Source organism: Gigantopelta aegis, chromosome 15 (assembly GCF_016097555.1).
Source record: "Gigantopelta aegis isolate Gae_Host chromosome 15, Gae_host_genome, whole genome shotgun sequence".
NCBI classification, from domain to species: Eukaryota; Metazoa; Mollusca; class Gastropoda; order Neomphalida; family Peltospiridae; genus Gigantopelta; species Gigantopelta aegis.
Window position 1 is genome coordinate 30813607 of NC_054713.1, and position 23543 is coordinate 30837149.

Sequence of the window (23543 nt, forward strand, 5' to 3'; positions counted from 1 at the left end):
GTTCCGGTCTAGCCGTATCATCATATGTACACACAGTAATCTAGCTATCAACAAATAGAATGGCGATGCTTCCTTCCTCAGGTTATTCCACCCTACCACTGAAGATGTGTACAGTGAAAAGAACCTTCCGACACCTATAGAGCAAATGAGGTACAACAATGCATCGAACACCTGAAGATAAACTTAATTTAAACATACATCAGACTCTTATATATTTAATTACAATGACATTCGATAATGGGTTGAATGGTGGCCTGTTGCCAACCAGTCAGCAGTACAATTGTGGTGAATTGGCATCCTTGACCTCGTCACCAGCTGACAGTCATGTGATGTCCAAGTTAACAATGTCATTTAAATCTGCAGAGGTCTTGCTTTTGAAAATAACGGCTTGTTACCATATACGCAAATCTTTTCGCGGCTAAAATAATTCGCGATCGGGGTCTCATTTTACATTTTCGCGAGGAATTATTTTCGCGACTGTGTCTCCCAATAATAAAATCAAAATTACCCATAATGGCCATATTTCATTTGCCAAACTCTTTTCAATGACGATTTCACGCACACACTTAGACATATTACCATGCTGTCAGCGAGACGTCAGTGTTGTATGTATGTAGACATGTTATCGATGGAATACGCACATGGGATACATAAAATTGAAAAACGCAAATATCAGAAGAAATAACTTTTAATTATTGATGGTACCCACAAACTTCCATTCAAGGTTACAAACAAAACTGAGATTACGTAACAACAGACTTACACCCAACTGTGTCATTTCGACCAAATTCATGTGACCATGCAGGTTTACAGAACCATGTGACCTTGTGGATAATTTGGTGGTAAAGACAAAGTGCATACGAAATTCGGTATATATTTAACAGGTACCTCTGACTTCTTGTTTTTTTGTATCCATCAAAATTATATCAAATCGGAAATAACTTTGCTTGTAATTAAATTTGTGGTGCTGTCAAAGTGTTCGCGATTTTCGCGGTATATTTTATTCGCGAAATTTTTTGCGTATACGGTATTAACCTTGAATAATTGTTTTCTGTTTTTATGGTGATTTATAAAATTATGTCCAGGACAGAAGTACATTTTCATAGATGTCTTTAAACCAGTGAATGACTGATGGTGACTACATTACGATGTAGGTCTACTGATTAATTTAATGATGCTTTTTAAAAACATTTTATTACACGTGCATATGTTTGTTGTTTTTGATAACTGCAATGCATTAAATGTTATTCAGTCTTCTGTTACAATTATTATATAAGTATTTAGCAATATTTTTCATTACTTCATTATGGCAAGGGAGATAACTAATGGCATTCACAACAAAGGCAAATTCAATATAACGACAGTGACCCTGGTGGTTTTGTATACAGTAGAATCTCACTGGGCCGAACTCTGAATTGTCGAATACACCACAACGCTCAAACTAGAAAAATAGTCCCAAGTTACTTACATGACATTGTTCATTGTTCTCGATGACAGCAGGTCGGGTGATGACGTCATTCATTCGGTCACGTGACATCGGGAACGCCTGGCCAAACTAGTTTCAAAACAAATATTTTGATGATTTTGGTTTACAACAGACCTCTCCTGATCAGATAAATAAAGAAATAACACAATAGGGTTCGGCCAAAAGTTACCAACAGTCTGAAAGCCCATTGTGTAGGAACAGGGAAAAAATGTCAGATATTCAGACAAGGACAGAGTAGAATCAGGGTTAGGGGATGTAGATTTTAATAAAGAACGAAAAAAAAAAGAACCAGATAAATTTGACGGAAAAAGTGTTGATTGGATAGATTGGATTAGAACAAGTAGCTTTTTGGAATAATTGGTGAGATAATGAAAAGGCTCTACAGCTTTCTATCAGTCTGAGAGGAACAGCGCAAAGGTTACTTGGTGACCTATCCGCGACCCAAATCGGAAATGATTTTTTAAAGTTTGCTTTAGGGAGTAGATTTAGTCCGGTGGAGCGTGAAGCCGTCCACCGTTGCGAACTCAGGGACCGAAAACGTTCAAAAGGGGAGGGTGCGACAGAGTACGGTTACGCCCTTCGTAGATTGGCTAGTCGCGCATTTCCTGAAATACCTTGGTCTACTAGGGGAGACATGATTATTGATCAGTTTACTAATGGGTTGGGTTCTCTTGATGTTAAAAGACATGTTCAGTTTGGACACCCAAAATCTCTAGATTAGAAAATAGAGATGACTGTAATTAATTCACCACCTTTAGAAACACTTTATCAGTACTTTAAAGATGTAAACAGCAGTGATGACTCCACTCCCGAACCAGAATATACAACAGAGTGGAAAATAACGGTACATTAAAGGGATATTCCTGAGTTTTCTGCAATTTTTAAGATGTTATCGACTAACAGAGACTTTTTAACGATTGTAATTATATATCAAATATATTTTTCTACATAATATATTAGTGGCTGTATATTAAACGTGTTTCTGATCGTTCTGATATTTGTACTGGGTTAAATTTCGTTTTATTTCCTCAAATATTTTTTTTTCGTACGTATGAAATTATTTGAAAACAAAATCCAGTTTGGGCCTCTTGCAAATATTAAAGCCGCACACCCTAGTTCCATCCAGCGAAAATAAATTATAATTTGGTTAATCTACAAACCTGTGACACACTTAGATCACGTTTTTATCAAATGGAGTGAAAAAGCAGGTTTTATATCGATAAATACCATGGGAATCCCCATGTCCCAATTGCTTGAAATAATTTTGAAAGTTTGTATTCTGATGTCACCGGTAGATGTCGCTCGAAGCACAACAATGCCTACGTACGTCACGACAAATTTCACAGACTTGGGGTGCGTTCTTTTCACCTCTCCTGGACATGTTCCAACTGTTCTGTCCTGGTTGTATCCCCTCTCCAGACATCGTAGGACTTAGCAAAATTATTGGTTTTAAGGGTTTGTAACGTTTTGTATTGAGACACTTACTTGTCTGAACTTTATTGTTACTGAAAATGTTCACGAACTGTGAAGAAAAATCTCACAAATGAACAACAACAAATCGGATGTTGATTGCGCGAACCGTGCACGAGAAAACAAACCGAACCAAAATGATAACGGTCACGTGGTATACCAACGTCTGTGAAATTGAAATGGAAATATCCCGTCTAAAAATAGATTAGACCTTGTCTGCTCAGCGGTTTTTTCTCAAACGTGCGTCCGTTTTTCAGAAATACGAAAAATGCATTTTGTGGTATTACAAACACCAGGATTACCAGGATTACCAAAAAACACTTCAGGTGAATGGAAATGTATATTCTAAATAATAAACGGTAAGTAAAGTGCAATTTTATTTGTGAAAAAATGGGTTTAATAGCGAAAAACAACGCCGTAATGGTTAACAACTAGCCGTAACTAGGGTGTGTCCCTTTAAGATGACCAGAAACACATCAAATATACAGACAATGATATTCTAAACAAGAATGAAATTTAACCTAGTACAACTATTAGAACGATCAGAAACGCATTTAATATACAGCCACTAATATTTTATGCAGAAAAATATATCTGATATGTAATTACAATCGTTAAAAAGTCTGTGTTAGTAGATAACACCTTAAAAATTGCAGCAAACTCAGGAATGTCCCTTTAAATTCCACCATATTACTGGAAGAAATACTGCTGTAAAAAATCTTTAAAATAACAAAGCTTCGGGTTTAGATAAAATAATTAATGAATATATTAAGCAAACTATTGATTGTATGATTCATATATATGTAAAACTTTTTATTTCAGTATTTGAAAACGGTATTTTTCCTGACTCATGGTTAGTTGGTATAATCAAACCAATTTACAAAAGTGGTGATACAAATAATCCAGAAAATTATAGACCTATTACATTACTTAGCTGTCTTGGAAAACTCTTTACCGCTGTGTTGAATAATAGACTAAAACTGTATATTAAAACAAATAATATATTATCTGAAATTCAAGCAGGATTCAGTAAAGACTATTCTACAAATGACCATATCTTCACACTCTATGGACTGATCGAACTGATGAAAGCACGAAAGAAAAAACTTTTTTGTACATTTATAGATTTTAGTAAAGCATTTGATTCAGTTTGGAGGATTGCACTTTGGGGTAAATTAATTCAAAATGGTATAAATGGGCAGTTTTCAAGTAATCTATAATATGTATCAGAACATTAAGACTTGTGTCAGCGCACATAATTCACTAATATATTATTTTCCTTGCTGTGTTGGCGTTAGACAAGGTGAAAATTTATCTCCCCTGCTATTCTCCTTGTTTCTTAACGATATAGAAGATACATTTAAAAGGAATGACTGCCATGGCATCGGTATACATGAAATGTTCAGTGATTCCTTAATATATACGTCAATTGTTCTCTTTGTTTTACTTTATGCCGATGACATGGTACTCCTTGCAGATAATTACCAAGATATGCAAAAATCACTAAATGTTTTTCATTCTTATTGCACGAAATGGAAACTAACAGTAAATTGTAAAAAGACAAAAGTTTTAATGTTTAATGGCAATAAGAAAGATTGTAAGAAAGTAATTTATCTTGGAAATACGAAGCTTGATAATGTAGAAAGTTACAAATATCTTGGTATTATATTCCACAAATCAAACAGATTTACTAAGGCAAGAAACATGTTTATATACACTGGCACAAAAGGCTATGTACTTCGTTCTAAGACAAGGCAGATATTATAATATTTCCATACAGTGTCAGCTAAAATTATTTGATTGCATGGTTTTACCAGTCCTTTTATATGGTAGCGAAATTTGGGGTTTTGAAACTCTGTCATTAATGGAAAAATTATGTAACCAGTTTTTAAAACTGTTATTACCTGTATGGAAATCAACACAATTGTACATGCTATATAGAGAACTTGGACGTTATCCAGTTTATATCACTTTAAAATTAATAATTATTTCTTTCTGGTATCAATTAATCACTGGAAAACAATCCAAGTTATCATTACTAGTCTATAAATTATTACTAAATGATGTGAACAATAATGATTTTAATCACAAATGGATTATGTTTGTAAAATCAATTTTAAATGTTGGTTGTACATATATATGGTCCTCACAGTGCAATGGTATTACTAGTTATTCCTTGTTGAAAAGATCTATTTCCACAAGGCTTACTGATCAATACTTACAATCATGGTACACCCACATTAATAACTCATCCAAAGCTTCAAATTATAAATTATTAAAAAATGCTGTTGCATTAAAGACATATCTCACACTTGTAGAGAAAAAACACTGGTGTCCATTATTACGATTCAGATTTTCAAATCATAATCTTCCTATTGAAACTGGCAGATGGAAATATGTATCACTAAACAATCGAATATGTCCATTATGTAAAAATTACGACATCGGAGATGAGTTTCATTATATATTTACATGCATGTTTTTTTTAAGAATGAAAGAAATCGCTATTTACCCGCTTTCTGTCATTCAAAACCAAATATATATAAATTTTATAAATTATTTAACTAAAAAAAAGCTGGTGTCCTTAGAAAACTTTCTATATTTTGTAACTTAGTTATGGATACTTTCAAACCCTCTGGCTGATTTTCTGTGTGTTTTTGTATTTATGTATGTTATTGTACTTTCACCATCTTGTCACAATGTATTAATTGTTCTATGTAAACACGTCCTCATATGCCGTAGAATACGGCCTGAGTGTAAATAAAGTTCAGTTCAGTTCAGTTAGCTGTTGAGTTTGAAACATTTGAGGGTACTCAGATAAGTAGGAAACCATATAACAAAGATTGTGATACTGACGATGTTAGGTCTCCTGTGTGTCCAGTAGTCACAACAAAAAGTTCAAACGGATTACATAAATTCGAAACTAACTCACAAAATAAACAAATGGAAGATATTGCATTAGCAATTAAAGATATGACTTCTCAAAATATTCAGATGATAAAAGTACTGAAAACTCAGCTATCTGAACATAGTTATCGCTCTAGGTCAAATTTTATTTCTAAACGGTCAAGGGGAAATATGGAAAATGTTGAGTGTTTCAAGTGTCATAAAAGGGGGCATTTTCAGTATAGTTGTCCCAAAAGAGGAATGAAAGTTTGGTTTCTTCGGAGGTGGGTAATGCCAAAAATGCGTTAAACTAGAACAGGCTGAGTTTGAGGCCCAGTTCAGCCTTTAGATCTATTAAAGTTAATGTTGGTTCAAAAACCTCTGAGGGCCCACTGAGTAGATTATCAGCTATTGGGAATACTTGCTAGTTTATTAATGCCGGGTAGGGGTGGTTAGTATCAAAAATGCTAGTAGATACCGGTTCAGTAGCTACGGTAATTTCGAGAAACCTTTACGACACTTTAGGCTCAAATAAACCTGTACTGCAGACATGTGCAAACACATTATGTGCTGCACCTTTACACGTGTATAATCAGGCTTTATTTTTAATTAAATTGGGAAAGAAAGTGTATGAGCATGAAATAATTGTAGCTGATCTTGGTGGACTATCAGGAATAGTTGGTTTAGATTTTCTTGAATTAAATTTTGCTGTTTTGTTTGTTACAGAGGGAATTCTCAAGATGCCAGATAATGAGGTAGATAATGTTATTGCACATATTAGATTGAGTGAAAATGTTATGATTCCCTCAGAAACTGAAATGATCATCAAGGGAATAGTTGATAGACCAGTTAAATATGGCTGGGAGGGGATTGTCGAATCGGATGGTAGTGTAGAGAAAATGGGATTATTGATGCCCAAGTCCTTGGTTAAAGTGAAACAAAATGAAATTCTGTTTTCAGTGTTGAATTTAGGATCTGAGTCTGTTAGGTTAGTAAAAGGTTATCCGGTTGCTACATTAGAGATAAGAAAGTTACAAATATCTTGGTATTATATTCCGCAAATCAAACAGATTTACTAAGGCAAGAAACATGTTTATATACACTGGCACAAAAGGCTATGTACTTCGTTCTAAGACAAGGCAGATATTATAATATTTCCATACAGTGTCAGCTAAAATTATTTGATTGCATGGTTTTACCAGTCCTTTTATATGGTAGCGAAATTTGGGGTTTTGAAACTGTCATTAATGGAAAGATTATGTAACCAGTTTTTAAAACTGTTATTACCTGTATGGAAATCAACACAATTGTACATGCTATATAGAGAACTTGGACGTTATCCAGTTTATATCACTTTAAAATTAATAATTATTTCTTTCTGGTATCAATTAATCACTGGAAAACAATCCAAGTTATCATTACTAGTCTATAAATTATTACTAAATGATGTGAACAATAATGATTTTAATCACAAATGGATTATGTTTGTAAAATCAATTTTAAATGTTGGTTGTACATATGTATGGTCCTCACAGTGCAATGGTATTACTAGTTATTCCTTGTTGAAAAGATCTATTTCCACAAGGCTTACTGATCAATACTTACAATCATGGTACACCCACATTAATAACTCATCCAAAGCTTCAAATTATAAATTATTAAAAAATGCTGTTGCATTAAAGACATATCTCACACTTGTAGAGAAAAAACACTGGTGTCCATTATTACGATTCAGATTTTCAAATCATAATCTTCCTATTGAAACTGGCAGATGGAAATATGTATCACTAAACAATCGAATATGTCCATTATGTAAAAATTACGACATCGGAGATGAGTTTCATTATATATTTACATGCATGTTTTTTTAAGAATGAAAGAAATCGCTATTTACCCGCTTTCTGTCATTCAAAACCAAATATATATAAATTTTATAAATTATTTAACTAAAAAAAAGCTGGTGTCCTTAGAAAACTTTCTATAATTTGTAACTTAGTTATGGATACTTTCAAACCCTCTGGCTGATTTTCTGTGTGTTTTTGTATTTATGTATGTTACTGTACTTTCACCATCTTGTCACAATGTATTAATTGTTCTATGTAAACACGTCCTCATATGCCGTAGAATACGGCCTGAGTGTAAATAAAGTTCAGTTCAGTTCAGTTAGCTGTTGAGTTTGAAACATTTGAGGGTACTCAGATAAGTAGGAAACCATATAACAAAGATTGTGATACTGACGATGTTAGGTCTCCTGTGTGTCCAGTAGTCACAACAAAAAGTTCAAACGGATTACATAAATTCGAAACTAACTCACAAAATAAACAAATGGAAGATATTGCATTAGCAATTAAAGATATGACTTCTCAAAATATTCAGATGATAAAAGTACTGAAAACTCAGCTATCTGAACATAGTTATCGCTCTAGGTCAAATTTTATTTCTAAACGGTCAAGGGGAAATATGGAAAATGTTGAGTGTTTCAAGTGTCATAAAAGGGGGCATTTTCAGTATAGTTGTCCCAAAAGAGGAATGAAAGTTTGGTTTCTTCGGAGGTGGGTAATGCCAAAAATGCGTTAAACTAGAACAGGCTGAGTTTGAGGCCCAGTTCAGCCTTTAGATCTATTAAAGTTAATGTTGGTTCAAAAACCTCTGAGGGCCCACTGAGTAGATTATCAGCTATTGGGAATACTTGCTAGTTTATTAATGCCGGGTAGGGGTGGTTAGTATCAAAAATGCTAGTAGATACCGGTTCAGTAGCTACGGTAATTTCGAGAAACCTTTACGACACTTTAGGCTCAAATAAACCTGTACTGCAGACATGTGCAAACACATTATGTGCTGCACCTTTACACGTGTATAATCAGGCTTTATTTTTAATTAAATTGGGAAAGAAAGTGTATGAGCATGAAATAATTGTAGCTGATCTTGGTGGACTATCAGGAATAGTTGGTTTAGATTTTCTTGAATTAAATTTTGCTGTTTTGTTTGTTACAGAGGGAATTCTCAAGATGCCAGATAATGAGGTAGATAATGTTATTGCACATATTAGATTGAGTGAAAATGTTATGATTCCCTCAGAAACTGAAATGATCATCAAGGGAATAGTTGATAGACCAGTTAAATATGGCTGGGAGGGGATTGTCGAATCGGATGGTAGTGTAGAGAAAATGGGATTATTGATGCCCAAGTCCTTGGTTAAAGTGAAACAAAATGAAATTCTGTTTTCAGTGTTGAATTTAGGATCTGAGTCTGTTAGGTTAGTAAAAGGTTATCCGGTTGCTACATTAGAGATAAGAAAGTTACAAATATCTTGGTATTATATTCCGCAAATCAAACAGATTTACTAAGGCAAGAAACATGTTTATATACACTGGCACAGAAGGCTATGTACTTCGTTCTAAGACAAGGCAGATATTATAATATTTCCATACAGTGTCAGCTAAAATTATTTGATTGCATGGTTTTACCAGTCCTTTTATATGGTAGCGAAATTTGGGGTTTTGAAACACTGTCATTAATGGAAAAATTATGTAACCAGTTTTTAAAACTGTTATTACCTGTATGGAAATCAACACAATTGTACATGCTATATAGAGAACTTGGACGTTATCCAGTTTATATCACTTTAAAATTAATAATTATTTCTTTCTGGTATCAATTAATCACTGGAAAACAATCCAAGTTATCATTACTAGTCTATAAATTATTACTAAATGATGTGAACAATAATGATTTTAATCACAAATGGATTATGTTTGTAAAATCAATTTTAAATGTTGGTTGTACATATATATGGTCCTCACAGTGCAATAGTATTACTAGTTATTCCTTGTTGAAAAGATCTATTTCCACAAGGCTTACTGATCAATACTTACAATCATGGTACACCCACATTAATAACTCATCCAAAGCTTCAAATTATAAATTATTAAAAAATGCTGTTGCATTTAAGACATATCTCACACTTGTAGAGTAAAAACACTGGTGTCCATTATTACGATTCAGATTTTCAAATCATAATCTTCCTATTGAAACTGGCAGATGGAAATATGTATCACTAAACAATCGAATATGTCCATTATGTAAAAATTACGACATCGGAGATGAGTTTCATTATATATTTACATGCATGTTTTTTTAAGAATGAAAGAAATCGCTATTTACCCGCTTTCTGTCAATCAAAACCAAATATATATAAATTTTATAAATTATTTAACTAAAAAAAAGCTGGTGTCCTTAGAATACTTTCTATATTTTGTAACTTAGTTATGGATACTTTCAAACCCTCTGGCTGATTTTCTGTGTGTTTTTGTATTTATGTATGTTATTGTACTTTCACCATCTTGTCACAATGTATTAATTGTTCTATGTAAACATGTCCTCGTATGCCGTAGAATACGGCCTGAGTGTAAATAAAGTTCAGTTCAGTTCAGTTAGCTGTTGAGTTTGAAACATTTGAGGGTACTCAGATAAGTAGGAAACCATATAACAAAGATTGTGATACTGACGATGTTAGGTCTCCTGTGTGTCCAGTAGTCACAACAAAAAGTTCAAACGGATTACATAAATTCGAAACTAACTCACAAAATAAACAAATGGAAGATATTGCATTAGCAATTAAAGATATGACTTCTCAAAATATTCAGATGATAAAAGAACTGAAAACTCAGCTATCTGAACATAGTTATCGCTCTAGGTCAAATTTTATTTCTAAACGGTCAAGGGGAAATATGGAAAATGTTGAGTGTTTCAAGTGTCATAAAAGGGGGCATTTTCAGTATAGTTGTCCCAAAAGAGGAATGAAAGTTTGGTTTCTTCGGAGGTGGGTAATGCCAGAAATGCATTAAACTAGAACAGGCTGAGTTTGAGGCCCAGTTCAGCCTTTAGATCTATTAAAGTTAATGTTGGTTCAAAAACCTCTGAGGGCCCACTGAGTAGATTATCAGCTATTGGGAATACTTGCTAGTTTATTAATGCCGGGTAGGGGTGGTTAGTATCAAAAATGCTAGTAGATACCGGTTCAGTAGCTACGGTAATTTCGAGAAACCTTTACGACACTTTAGGCTCAAATAAACCTGTACTGCAGACATGTGCAAACACATTATGTGCTGCACCTTTACACGTATATAATCAGGCTTTATTTTCAATTAAATTGGGAAAGAAAGTGTATGAGCATGAAATAATTGTAGCGGATCTTGGTGGACTATCAGGAATAGTTGGTTTAGATTTTCTTGAATTAAATTTTGCTGTTTTGTTTGTTACAGAGGGAATTCTCAAGATGCCAGATAATGAGGTAGATAATGTTATTGCACATATTAGATTGAGTGAAAATGTTATGATTCCCTCAGAAACTGAAATGATTATCAAGGGAATAGTTGATAGACCAGTTAAATATGGCTGGGAGGGGATTGTCGAATCGGATGGTAGTGTAGAGAAAATGGGATTATTGATGCCCAAGTCCTTGGTTAAAGTGAAACAAAATGAAATTCTGTTTTCAGTGTTGAATTTAGGATCTGAGTCTGTTAGGTTAGGTTAGGTTATCCGGTTGCTACATTAGAGATGGTATGTGGAGTTACAAAAACCGATAACAATAGAGTTAATTCTATCACAGAAACAGGGAATTCGCTCGAAACTATCGAGGAATTACCTGAACATCTGAAAGATTTATTAGAACAAAGTGTAAAAGATCTTACTAAAGAGGAGGGTGAGCAAGCCAAGAAATTGATCAGGGAGTTTAGTGATAGTTTTATGGGTCCTAAGGATAAATTGGGTCAAACAGATTTTGTTAAACACTACATAGATACTGGAAATGCTAAACCCATCAAATTGCCCCCTCGCCGATTACCTATAGCTCAAAAGGAAGTTGTCGAAAAAGAGATAGACAAAATGCTAAAGGAAGGTATTATTGAACCCAATTTTAGTCCTTGGTCAGCTCCTGTATGTTTAGTTAAGAAAAAGGATGGTAGCATCAGATTTTGTGTAGACTATCGCCGGTTAAATGATGTAACTCATAAAGATGCTTATCCTCTTCCGAGAATCGACGATTCACTCAATGCTCTTGCTGGTGCTAAATGGTTTAGTACTTTAGATCTAGCTAGTGGGTATTTTCAAGTTTCTATGGCAGAGGAAGATAAAGAAAAGACGGCTTTTGCTACACACAAAGGACTGTTTCAGTTTCGTGTGATGAGCTTTGGTCTGTCTAATGCCCCTGCAACGTTTGAAAGATTAATGGATCTAGTTCTAAGAGGTTTACACTGGGAGAAGTGTTTAGTGTATATAGATGATGTGATAGTGTATGGAGATAGCTTTAGTTCCGCGTTAGATAACCTCAGGTTGGTCCTAAGTAAATTGAGAGGTGCGAACTTACGGCTAAAAACATCCAAGTGTGCATTGTTCCAAAAAGAGGTGTTTTATTTAGGTCATGTGGTGTCAGATGATGGGGTAAAGTGCGACCCAGGTAAAGTTGCCGCAGTTAAGGAATGGCCGCGCCCACAGAATGCTTCAGAAGTTCGGAGTTTCTTGGGTTTAGCCTCTTATTATTGGCGCTTTATTCCCGATTTTGCTACTATTGCCTTTCCACTTACTTCCTTGACTCATAAGAAAACCAAGTTTGTGTGGACAGATGGGTGTGAGAAAGCCTTCGAGACGATGAAGGAGCTACTCACGGGGTTCCCAGTCCTGGCCTACCCTGAGAGGGAGAGTAGTTTTGTTTTGGATACAGATGCTAGTTTATATGGGATAGGAGCCGTATTGTCGCAAGTGAAAGATGGAAAAGAATATGTGATAGGATATGCTAGTAAAACTTTGTCTAGGTCTCAGCGCCAGTACTGCACTACCTATCGAGAATTATTGGCAGTTGTCACATTTGTAAATCATTTCTGACATTATCTTTGGGGAAGACCATTCCTGCTTAGAACAGACCATTTTTCACTTAAATGGATTAGAAATTTTAAGGAGCCCGAGGGTATGGTGGCCAGATGGCTTACTGTGTTAGATACCTATGATTTTAAAATCCAGCATCGTAGAGGTAGCGCACATGGGAATGCTGACGGGTTGTCCAGGATCCCACCAAAAAGAAAATGTCAGTCGGATAGTTGTTTTGATTGTACATGGAAATATGGGGAGACTGCTATTAGGAATAAACAAAAGTCTGGCCATTCAAAAACAGTTCAGGAGTCGGAAGCTGATTCTCGTATAGATGAATCTAGCGGAAGCCTTGAGTCTTAACTGGGTGGAGGTTTGGACAATAAATGAGATTAGTCACATGCAGTCGGAAGATCCGTGTATTGGGGGTTATTCTTAGATTGAAATCAGAATCAGATGATAACCCTGACAGGTCCGAGATAGCCCAATATAGGTCAGATGTCAAAACATTGTGGAATATGTGGGAGGAACTTGACATTCGAGACAATACGCTGTATAAGCGGGTCGAAGCAGTACCTCCTACATTGCACCTACTCTGTCCTAAAAGTATAAGAAAAGAAATAACGAAAAAGTTGCATCACGAACGCTGTTCAGGACATTTAGGGAGGGACACAACTCTAGATAAGATAAAACAGAGGTTTTATTGGCCTGGCCTGTCAGAAGATGTTAGTCAGTGGTGTAAAGAGTGTAGTGTTTGCCCCGAAAGAAAGCTGGTCCTGGCCTAGGAAAAGCGCCATTGCATCAAGCAGATAGAACTTCGCCGTCGACATCAACAACAATGGCATCGGCATCATCAACATCAACACAGACATCGACAACTTCACCACTGATGGGTAACGGCAGTTGGATGGCTCCCAGTCCTACAACATCGTCAGCCACTACTGCAACGCTTTTCTGCTCTCTCTCTCTGTCTCCTACGTGGTCTATGGGATGGGCGCGGTATCAGATGTAATTGAAATAGGTTTTCGCCATCATGTGTTCTTGGATTCAGTGCACCTTTAATCTGTGTTAATTCCAAATGGATGTGCTTTAATGTGTTGTTAATTCCAAGTGGACGTGTCTTAAAGTGATATTAATTCTAACTGGATATATTTTAATACTAAAACAATAAATTTGGAACTCTGGATATTCCTGACCGACTTTACCACCACATGCCTCTGGACACTTACGAACTTTGTATATTCCAGCGTAAATATAAACATTTTCATACTTAAATAATATGTGGGTGTATGTTATACCTAGATTAGTTGGTGCCCATATCTAGTTCGGGAATCTTAAAACGTAACGTACTTAGGTTTCATATACTTATATCAACGATTGTTGAGTTTTGAGAAGGGGGGAGTGTGATAGGGGAGCTTGAAATTAATCACCTCCTATTTGTAAACAATAATAACAATGGATATTTATAGCTCAGAGTTTGGAGGCAACAACGAGTCCCGAGTACCGACGGTCGTTACCGTCTGGTCCTGTGGGTCGGCACCCCCTCATTCTCTATTTAAAGAAGTGTTTCAGAACACTTGGGCTTCTTTTCAAGGTTCTTTCTAGGTTTCGATTCTTCCCAGTTTTCTATTTGGTTATTGTAGATATATTTTGTTCTAAAAGTCGGATTAACTTCCGAAAATGTTCGGGGTTTAAGTGAGTAACCATTTTTGGAAAATAGACATACAACCTTATTATTTATTAGACCACGGGCGTGTCGTGGTCTAACTAGTCGAATCTCTCGGAAAAGGATGATGTAACTATAACGAATCTCGAGTGATGGATGAGGTAACTAGCTTGTACCACGCCTTCATGACGTCACCATGGTCGCAAAGGATTTGTATAATTTAATTTAGTCCGAATCGGACGTAGCAAATGTGTAGGTTTTTGCTATTTATTGGGTTCGCCTTGGATTATTTGCTTAGATTAGCCTATACGGGGGAAACATGTCGGGAATACTAATTCATCTGACATTAAGGGCGCGGATAGGCCTACAAGGAGAGAGCGCTGCGTACCACCTCCTCGAAGTTTGTGCCCCACAAAAAACGAAATGTTTAGCAGGTGAATACAATGCATTTATTGCTCTTTAGTGGAGAACGTAATATCTTACTCAGCTTGATGATTAACATGTAGATAATATATAAGTTGGAGGGCACCCACACTGTCTTTGAGTCATGTATATAATTATAACAGACGAATATATATTTAACAGGTAGTTCGGGGGTGGGGGGTACTTTTCAAGACAGGGCTCGCGGAGTGTATTTGAAAATGGGGGCGGGGTGGGGCGAATGTCTGTGTATCAAAATACATGTATTTGTGGACCCCGGGCATGTTTTGAATTTTAGGTGTTAAAATACATTTCAAGCCTTCAGAACAGTGTAACATGGAAAAGTGGGTGGTGTGCCGTGACCTCTTTCTATAGGTGTCCTTTTTAACGCTGATAATTCCCTCAATACAGGTGTCCTTTTTAAATGTTGCAACTGATAAAGTAATGTACATAATGGAAAATTAAGCGAAACTATTTAATTTTTGTTTCTTTGGGTGGGGGGTTAAAAGAAAATAATTATTTTATATTTACAGATTTATATTGTAACTTTATTACTAATGTTAGTCAAAGTGCTATTTTTTAAAGCTGCAGTGTCTGGAATAATTTTATTATTTAAGCATTTAGAATAGATGATCCAGTTGTGTTTGGTGCATAAAAGGCCAACCACATCGCTATATTTCGCAATGCTCGCTTATCTACATTATCTAGGTCAACTGCAAACCCATTGGCCAGGTTGTTTTTCTTTAATTAGCGGGACGCCAGTAGAACTGGGAATTTACGCGATTTGCGCAGGCGCTGAGCTTCTCACGTGATTTTGAACAAATGTAACTGTCTTGATTGATAGGTCGTCTCATACCTCCAAAATATATTTATATCCACAGAGGTATGTACAATACCTTTGCAGGGGTCGGTGGGGAATTTGCCTTGAAATTTTGACAGTGACCAGCGGTTGGCATACGCGTTACATGTAAGGGGGTGTTAATCATTATGTAACGCTCTAGGGCTAGAGGAAGAGGACGGTATGTTCGATATACGTAACATTTATGAAGACTATATGTTATTTCTATTCATTACTTAGACCTAAAAATGTGGTGTGTTTTTTAATGCGAGGTCGGTCTAAGATCGATCCCCATCGGCGGGCTTGTTCCAGCCAGTGCGCCATGACTGGTATATAAAAGGCCATGGTATGTGATATTCTGCCTGTGGGATGGTACATATAAATGATCCCTTGCTAAAAAAAAAAAAAAAAATTAAATTTTGTTTTTTAAAAATGTAGCGGGTTTCCAAGGCGCGTGTGCAAGGATTTCAGCGGGGTTGGGGGTTATAGACTGCGTTTTCCCCCAGAAAATATATTTCAATATCTTGGTCAGGGAAGGGTTTCTACCCCCAATACCCTCCCCCCTGCGCATGCGCCTGTTTCCTCTCTTTGATTATATGTCAAAATTACCAAACGTTTGACATCCAAAAGCAGATGATTATTAAATCAATATGCTCTAACACTGATGTCGTTAAACAAAACAAACTAACTTTACACTTTCCAAACGAAATAATATTTATTTGAATTTGTCGATTTTAACACACGTAAAATTAAAAAGTGAAAACGGTCATTTTCTACTTTAGTATATTTTATTAAAAATATATACATGATCAATGTGTTATACAAACTAAACTTTGAAAGTTCTACTAACACTTTATAAAATATTAATTCTTAAATAGGAAGGTACGAATGTCGATAGTACGTTGTCAAGATCAAAACCGGTTTTAACGAAAGAATAGTACGTATCCTCAACCGAACGTTCTTTGTACAGTGCAAGAATTTGACTGTTTCAATTAACTAGTAATTTTATTGAATGCACTTTATATTTATGTATCTATTGTAAGATAATGATTTCAGGGCCAACACCCTGACATTATCAATATATAAATATCTGGGGCAATAAATATGTAAAATAAAAAAGAACAAAAAACCCCAACCCAAATCCGGTTTCGGCTACTACAAAGATTAGAATGATCGACAACAAACATCTTGTTTATACAGATACCAGGCACGAAAATATCTGCAATATGTAATTGTAGTCGTAGTCAACAAAAAGGCTGCATATGTCGTGAACGTGCAAAATGGCAGAAAAGTCGGGACACTTCCTTAAAATAAAACATTCGTTTCTTCTTTTCTCGCGATTGATATACAGCGAAAGTTCACAGTGTTTGCTGAATGTTTGTGGGCGTTAAACGGAGAGTAAAAACGTGACTTAAACCTTTTAGCGAAAATACCTTTATAAGAATTTCGTTACGCTGATAAGTAACTGAGAATAACAGTACTTCCTTTAATAATGCCCGGCGTAGACGAGCGTTTTTTAACGCATGCGTCTGCGTTAAAAAACGCAGACGGATGCGTCTCATGTGCGCCTACCTGCGATGCGTTCCTGCGATCCACAGACGATTTCTTTTATTAATTTATTTATTTATACTTTACTCTAGGAAAAATAACAAAGATTAAATGTATTTTATTAATACATTTTAAAACATAATAAACTTTATTTAAAACATTATGTACAATATACTATTACGATATAAATCTTTCTTATTTCACAATTGTTTATTTTAATTATTATTATTAGGCATAGTACAATGAATGCAATAATTTATATTTTTTAATTTCATCTATTTAGAAATGTCATTAATTACACATGCCTAGTCTTTGTTTTAAAGATGAGCAGTTGGAAATTATTTATGTTGAAACATTTACATGTTTGTAATTTTTAATGGTCGGGTCTGTTCAGCACTGAAACCAATAATTGTTAATTTCGTTATATACAGATATATAGACAGATGATTGGTCAATATAAAAATGTGAACGCAACGCAGACGCAAGTAGGCGCACACGTGCGTTTTTAGACTGATGCGGCAGGAGATGGATGCGTTTGTGCGTCTAAAATCAAACATGTTTGATATTTGAAAAATCGACGCAGCGCTAAAAAACGCAACGCAGAGGGGGTCGCACACGACACGTTTTTACTGCGTTCGTACGGATGCGTTTTTTAACGCAAGACGCATGCGTTAAAAAACGCTCGTTTGCGCCGGACATAAGTGCCGACCTCGAATAATTTTAAAAGAAATAAAGTTAAAAGTTAAAAAGTTAAAGGTATATCAAAGTTGCAATAATGAAGGTTCCCGCCAAAAATATTAATTATTTTTTGCTTTGAAACAGGCCCGTAGCCAAGGGGGGGGGGGGGGGGGGGGTCGTTTGCCCCCCCTACCGGTGACCTTTATTTCAATATGCCCCCGGCCCCCCTAAGCAACTTCGTGCATCACCATAAGCCTAAACGACCCCCCCCCCCTCTCAAAATCCCCTGACTACGGGCCTGTGAAACATAGCCTAAAGTTTATATATTCAGCTTGTTTTTGTTCAACGACACCACTAGAGCGCATTGATTTATTAATCATCAGCTATTGGATGTCAAACATTTGGTAGAGAGGAAGCCCGCTACATTTTCCATCAGTAGCAAGGGATCTTTTTTATGTACCACCTCACAGACATGATAGCACATACCATGACATGTGATATACCAGTCGTGGTGCACTGGCTGGAACGAGAAATAGGCCCACCGACGAGGGTCGATCCCAGACAGACTGCACATCAAGTGACCACTTTACCACTGGGCTACGTCCCGCCCCTAAAAAAAAACCCTGCCAGACCTAATAAGTAATAAGCCGTTGGTTAAAATAGCCAATGACTGATTAATATTAAACGACGACGTTCACTTTATGTGAAAAGAGTAGGCCTATGAACATTAGCATTACTGCCAAACAGCTATATATAGCTAGGGTTGCAAACGAATCACTACGCACGTTACGTGGATACATGATAAAATGGTCTCAGTTTAGCTAATTTTGCCCATATTTTTTTGCCTGATTTTAAGGTTTTGCTCCAGAACTAGGGGGATAGTTGCCCCCCCCCCCCCCCCCCCCCCCCCCCCCGCCCTGGCCCCTGGCTCGTACGCTTATGCTAATGAATAAGGTTAAACTCGATAATTTCATTAAAACATATAATCAAAAAATAATTTTAGCGATAGTAGATTCAAATTTGTAGTACATTTAGCTATGATATATATATATATCATGGCTAAATGTACTTATTGCTGGAAAGTTAAGGATTTATAGATCAGTAAATTAAATCAGAAAGTGACAAACGGCGCCCCATACATTATTTAAATTTTATTAGTTTGAATTTAAATTAAATTAAATTAATTTGTAAACTTTTACTTTTTATATTTAATTTCTGGATTTGCTTGAAACATATTCACATCGTTTAATAATAAGCAACGGTCTTGAAAAATTGCAAGAACGTGTTTTAGAGGAAATATGGTAAGTCTTAAGTCAATATTGAACCGAAAGTAGTATCCTGTTATTTATTACACGTCATCTGAACCCCCCCCCCCCCCAAACTCTGCGGCTCAAACGCCAGGGGCGGTCCCTTCTGTTTCAAAGAAGAAGTCGAGACCGGCAGGGGAGGTTCAGGTGGGGCCAAAACCGGCAGCTCAATTGCTGGCGGCGGTCCCTTCTGCTTCGCCGCCCCCCATTACTCGGAATCAGCAGACGCCAGGAGCGGCAAAGGGGGGCTAAGCTGTCAACTCAACGTAGTGGCGGCCCCTCCCCCTGCAGTATCAGCGCCGATGGAGACAGGACATGTCAATGTGTCGTCAGCTCCAGCTAACCCACCGGCGTCTCCACGAGTTGTTGCAGAGCGGGACGCCAAGAAGAGGAAAGTGTCGGTTCAGGACCCGTCTGACACCCAACCCACTACTTGGCAGATCGCCTGCGACAAGCTTCCTGGACGGTACCGCGAGTGTGTCAAGGGGGAGTTCACTGCTACCTCCCAACTGCTAGGCCCCTTCATCCCCAAGAGTTGGAGACCAACACCATCTGGTCTGGCCAGTTGCAGTACGTCGAGAAGAGTCGCACCTTCTACTTGACGTCTGAGCGGAACTGGGTGTATCGGCAAGGACTGCTGAAATCAGACATGGATAATCCAGTCGTCCATCGGATTATCAGGCTGATACTTCCGGACGATTACCTAGCATTAGGGGAAAGTGCCTAAAACGCCCACTGTGCCCAAGAAGCCCACTACCATTTTCCGAAAGATTGATGTAATTACGTCATGTTTTGTCCACGTGTTCTGTGACCTTGTGCAATGCATATTGATAGCTAAAGAAGTAGTGGCACTAACCAAGAAACAGAAATGTAATTTGATACTTTTTCTTACTATTTTTCCATAATTTCAAAGTGTGATATCTGACACATTTTTATAGATAGTACATAACATAAAGGGTGTCCGTCATAAGCAATCTCTTGTGCATATTTTTGCAATAAATCAAGTAAAATGAGTCTCCATATTTAAGCAACGCTCTTCAAAACTAAAAGCGTGCTTGTGCTCAAAACGCACACCTCTGATGTTCCTAAAATGCACAGTGGGTGTGCGTTTTAAGAATATATTAAGCTGATGTGATTTAGTTGTTAATTAGTACATGTGTATTTACATTAACTTTAAATAACATAAAAAGTTGATTGTTTATCTAAAATCGGTTAAACATAGCCTACTGAACTTAGACGCTGATGACCTGTCTGGACATAACGTGATGGTACAAGAACTCACTGTAGAAAATAAGGAGAAGGCCGTTTTCAGTCTTGAACAAGCTGTTTTAGGTCAGGTTCAGTCAGTGGTGGAAATGTAGTGGGTGTAAGGGGCTCTGGTCACGATGTTGGTGTGTGGAACAGGTTGTAGGAGGGCATGAGGTAACCGTGATAGAATGTACACCATTACAAAACTCGCAATAAATCAAACGGCAAATACTAGCACTTTCCCCAATTCCTAAGGCCGAACCACGTAGTAGGGATAGACAAGTCCAGGCAGCAGAGCTGTTAACTTCGTCCCCTTATAAAAATGAATTAACTGAAAAAGTTGCATTGAGGGAAAGAGGTATGGAGAGGGGGTCAGGGAGACGAATCAAGTCGTATTGGGGCAGCAAGAGTTATGGTATGAGAAAGGAAAAGACTAAAAAGAAAATTAGTCACCAGGGGTGGATCCTCTGCTCGGAGAAGAGTCCTAAAACGTTTTGGAGTAGGTGTAGGTAAGGGGTATGAAGATGGTAAGGAGGCAACGTCTGCATATTTTTGTATTTACTGTCACGAGAAGTACAGTCATCCACCGACAGAAGATTGGCTACAGTGTCAGTCATGAAGCATGTGTCGATGGATTTTCTGTTTGTGAAATGCGTTGTTAAATCGCAAATGTAGTTATATCAGTAAATATACGACCAGGAAACGTTAAATGTTACAAGTTTTTATTGCCACATGAATTTACAATAAAACGTCTTGTTTACTGAAGTCTAATATGAGTTAAGTGTTCTTTAAGGGATGAGAGCCTAGAGTGGGCCTTTTGTGACCATTGAAGTAATACAAAATATGATGGGGTGCGTCTTGTGAACAGAGGGGTGCCTCTTGAGAACAGTGTTCACAAAAGGCCCACTTAATGCCTAACCCTATTTTTCTGTAATTATTTAAGAACAGAAAATAATATACACGTATAATTCCCAGGATCCAAACATGATTATTAATTAAATCGGCTGTCATAGTTTGTGTGGTTATAAACACAGACTTTCGGGATGTACGTCTTCAATGTTAAGGGGGTGCCTTTTAGGCACTTTCCCCTACTTCGGGGAGAGTGCTACAATGACCTGCCTCACTTCTTCCCGAGGTTCCGGGCCGATCACCCCAACATCTCGCCATGAGTTCCACCAAACCTCTCCTAGGACAGGAACCTCCTTTTGGGGGCTTAGTTGGACTTTAAATCTTTTGGCCGTGGTTCAAAATTTTATGTTTATTTTTTTGTAAACAGTCCGACACACTTTACTTTGTCAGCCCTTCTAAATTGCTCAAATCACACTAACAACTTTTATCTAGACATGAGTTGAATGTAGCAGCTCCTTTTGGCTTTAGGTCCCTTGACCTAAGTTCTGCTATATTATAAATTAGTATTCCAAATTCGCCCATCTTAAACTCACCCCTCACCCTCCGACCCGGACCATATAGATCGGACTTTAAACTTTTAGACCTCCGTTCAAAATTTTATGTCAAAATTACTTTTTTTTCTTTCTTTTATATTATTAAATAGTCCGATCCTCTCTTCTTTCTCTTATTTATTTTTGGACTATCCTAAAATGCTCCAAATTATATATATATTCGACCGAGCAGTCAATTCTGCCCATTTTCAACTTCTGTTCCGAGTCATGCCCCGGGATACACATGCTCGAAACCTTAATGGTGTATGAGCAGTTAAAATTATCCCTCGACTTGTCAACAGCGAAAGAATCCTGTCGCTGTCACGTCTGCTTTCATCTTTTGCGGTTTAGCACGCGCAACGCCCCCTAGTGGCACGTTTATTATTAGAAATGTGATGATAGACAACATTGTTTTGCACCTTGACAAATTTGAAGAAATGTCAAAATTGTGGGTACGTATTCATAGTTTTACTGTGTATTCATAAAATAACTGATATTTTACTGACACCCACATGCTTATGAATAGCCCCAGTACTTACCATACACGCATACAATTCTGCTCTCCCACAGCTATTCCACTGTCGTCTGGTTGTTGTCAATCAAAACGAGGATATATACGGTCACAGTGTTGCTATATTTAGAAAGCACGACCTCTAGAAAAGTATGGAAACATTTAAGGGCCATGCCTATATTTATTGGCAATTTAAACAAAACACATAACTTTTAATATGTTCTATTCTTGGTTTTATTTGATAAATATTGATTATATAACTGTTGAATCTTACTATTATGGCTTGGTAGTATTTTAAAATGCCAACACTGTCTTGCAGACAATAATAATTATTATTACCGACTTTTCCATTGGAAAATGTAAATATTTTACTACAGTTGAAAAACGAAACGTTTTAAGTGGACTTTTCTTCGTTATTGTGTTGAAGTTTGTTTACTAGACATTACTACAAATGTGTGTACAAAAGGAACCATGTTTGACCCGTGCGGTCCACCGTATTGTAACGTTTGCGATTTACCGCGATATGGTGGTAACCTCCCTTGAACGGAAGCCAGTGCTATGGTGTACTTCCATCAACTGTTTTAATGTTAGAACTGCATTTATTTGTCAACACAATGGCGTGGACATGATGCAGATATAGCAAAAATTGCAAACCAAGTATATTTACGGGAGAGACTAAATCGTAGACACTGAGTCGTCAGCTACTGAGAGTCTACTGAATATTCATGAGCAAACTGTTGATCGACATTGAGATTGTACGACATCGAGTAATGTCCTGATGTATATATAAAAATCATTCCAACTGTAGATATTAATGTAACACGTATTTAATAATATACAGCGTGGTTAATAAATTGTGTAATTGAATGTTACGTAGCGTATATCAATGTCGTTGTTTGTTATTTTCCTACTCTTCTTCTGTTGGATAATCCCGCCGATATTTTGATGAATTTTACACCAGTGGTTACGGTTATCTGAACGTCAAAATTGTAATGCACATCTGTACAACTTAATTTCATAAACAAATAAACAAACAACAACAACAAAAATCATCCAACAACTACAGAATATATAATTTAAAATAATTACTGTATAAATGAATACAGGTCAAACCGATTAGAAAAATATTGTCCACTACTTTTAATTAATATTATAATTATTTGTAATAACAATTGTCCTAAA

At 36.6% G+C, this 23543-nt stretch overlaps 1 long non-coding RNA gene across 1 annotated transcript; it reads right to left on the reverse strand.

The window, feature by feature from the left end:
• Positions 1 to 3: 3 nt before the first annotated feature.
• On the reverse strand, positions 4 to 22438 carry LOC121390632. The gene is made up of 3 exons (XR_005960234.1): positions 22390 to 22438; positions 1469 to 1555; positions 4 to 134 (listed from the first exon to the last, which is right to left on the reverse strand). It is a non-coding gene; the product is annotated as an uncharacterized LOC121390632 (long non-coding RNA).
• Between the last annotated feature and the right edge of the window lie 1105 nt (positions 22439 to 23543).